At 52.7% G+C, this 2,532-nt stretch overlaps 1 protein-coding gene across 3 annotated transcripts in view; it reads left to right on the top strand.

The window, feature by feature from the left end:
* Positions 1–1,681: 1,681 nt before the first annotated feature.
* ZNF557 (zinc finger protein 557) overlaps positions 1,682–2,532 on the top strand; it is a 35,138-nt gene continuing 34,287 nt past the window's right edge. For 2 of the 3 annotated variants that reach the window (XM_045290384.1, XM_045290382.1), the window contains exon 1: positions 1,682–2,479. The gene's annotated coding sequence lies outside the window, so the exon portion shown is untranslated. The remainder of the gene's footprint in view (positions 2,480–2,532) is intronic. The other variant, XM_045290386.1, reaches the window with a different exon arrangement.

Here is a 2,532-nt window from a genome sequence, read left to right as displayed (position 1 = left end):
GATATTGGTCTCCGCCCACAGCCCCGCCCCCCAACTCTAGTCACGGCCCTGTTGGCCAGGTGCTTCTAGAGAGCCACGCCCCCAGCCTGCTCCGGCCCACAGCCCCGCCCCCGACTCTAAAGAGCCACGCCCCCAGCCTGCTCCGGCCCACAGCCTCGTCCCACGCTGGACCTGACTGCAGCTCCGAAACGCATGCTGTGTAGCTTGGTATTCCCTGAAAACGCTGAAACGGCTCCTCTGTCCGCGGCGGCTCGCGACTGAAGCCCACCCCCGGCGCCCCAGCGCCGGAAGCCCACGACCGGAAGCGGAGCTGTGGGCGGGTCCTGGGCGGGGCTGCAGGTCGTGCGCCGGAGGGAACGCGTCGGGCCCCTGGTTCTGCTGGCTATCCCGGCCGGACCTTTGGACCCGGTGAGTAGTGGGTGGGGCGGGGCCCGGGCCCCGCTTCGGAGTTTGTGGAGACCTGAGCCGCCGGCTGCCGGCGTCCCTGAGCCCCTCCTCGGAGCCGTGCCCTGCCCTGGGGCCTCGCCGTTCCGTGGCCTGCCCGGAGAACTCCGCTCCCATCACCCTCATCCAAGCGTTTGGACCGACGGCTGTTCGCCGTGTCTGAGACGTTTGGGGTTGTCACATATCTAGGGGGAGAGGGAAGGGATGCTATTGCTCTCAGGAGCCCTGGTGGTGCAACGGGTAAGTGCTGACCTGCTAACCCAGACGTCGACAGTTCAAATCCACCATCTACTTTCTTAAATTTGCCCATCTCTGAGGAGCCCTTTCTGACCAAAATCAGACTCACTGCCACTGAGTCGATGCTGATTCATAGCGACCCGATAGGACAGGGTAGAACTGCCCTTGTGGTTTTCCGAGACTATAATCTTCACCGGAGTAGAAAGCCTTTTCTGCAAAGCAGCTGGCGGTTTCAAACTGCTAACCTTGCAGTCAGCAGCCCAACGAGTAACAAAACTATGCCACCAGGGCTCCTTATAGGAACCCTATAGGTCAGAGTAAAACTTGTCCTTTAGGTTTCCAACACCTGACATCTTCACCAGAGCAGCCTTGTCGTTCTCTCAAGGGGAAGGAGAGACAGATGACTTTGAACCATCAACCTTGCCGTTAGTAGCTCAATGCTTACTTAAGTCATTGCACCATCAGGAGTCCTTCCATAAAGATTACAACTTAGCCCAATTACGGCAGAGTTAGAATCAACCTGCAGACACAGCACAACAGTTACTGGCATCTAGTGGGTGGAGGACACTGGAGATGCTGCTCAGCGTTCTGCCATGTTCCCATTGCCCCCAACAGATCAGGGTTCTCCTGGAAACATCTATAATGTTAAGGTGGGGAAGCCCACCTCCTGGGCCTAAACTAAAGTGTCTGAATAAACTATGGAAAGTATTGAAATTTCAGCTAAGACCAATGGGTGGGTAAGGTATGTTTAGCTAGACCAAAGCAAAACATTGTCGTCATGTGATTCAGACTCACAGTGACTCAGAGGGTTTCCGATCCTGTTTATTAGCACAGACAACTTCATCCTTCTCTCTTGGAGAAGCTGTGGGGGGGACCAGGGGTGGGTGGAGGGGGGATTGAACCGCTAATCTTCCACTTATCAGGCCAGCCTTTACCTGAGCAGGCTCCTTGTAAAGTGGCTAAGAGTCACCATAAAATCTTGATTTGGCAAAATGAGTTGAGCAAGTTGAATGCTTACGGTGTGAAGCTACTCTGGCCCATGTTGAGCAGCAGGTGGCTAGCTAGGAATACGTGGATGCTGCCAGGCCAGCAAACTGGGCTCTGTTGACACATTCAATCTGTAAATACAAACAAGAAAGGCTGACGGCTCACCTTCATATTCAAAGCCAGCAACATAGCATCTTCAAGACTGTCTGTCTCTCTTCTCCTACTCCCCACCCTCACCCTCACCCATACTCCTGCTTCCCTTGCCACATCTCCTCACCTCTCACTACTAACTATAATCTTGACAGCCTCGGAGCACCAGGTGTTTCTTCCATGGTGCTGTTAGAGCGGTTCCAATACCAACCTTTAGCTTAGGAGTCAAATGCAAATCATTTGTGCTACCCAGGGGCCAAAACAAGTAAACGGGAACTTTACAATATAGGACGCTAAAAGAAAAAAAACATATGGAACATATCTGGGTGAAATTTAGACATCATAAAATGTCCCTCTTCCCATCTCAAGATCCTTAGCTTAATCTTGTCTATATAGTCCCTTTTGCCACACCAGGTTCTGGATCTACAAGTTCCAGGGATTAGGACATGGCCCTCTCTGGGTCAGGGGACCATTCTGTCTGCTACAGAAACTCAGGACCTGGGACCTGTGATGACTGGAAGGTAAAATTTGAGAGGCTACAGATGAGAGTGGAGCAAGCTGCTTACGACCCCTGATTCCCTGCAAGTAAGAGTGAATGGCCGGCCTTTGGGATTGACTGAGCATTAGGTTCAGCAAAAAGAGAAAGTATTCCCAGGACAAGGTGAGTTCCTGGGGCCTAATATTCTTTGCTTATAAAGAGTGTTCACCTTTATT

Source organism: Echinops telfairi, unplaced genomic scaffold, assembly GCF_000313985.2.
Source record: "Echinops telfairi isolate 266 unplaced genomic scaffold, ASM31398v2 ScPeMD7_36;HRSCAF=134, whole genome shotgun sequence".
Classification (NCBI taxonomy): domain Eukaryota; kingdom Metazoa; phylum Chordata; class Mammalia; order Afrosoricida; family Tenrecidae; genus Echinops; species Echinops telfairi.
Note: the sequence above shows the minus strand (reverse complement) of the source record. Positions and strands in the feature narration are given on the sequence as shown.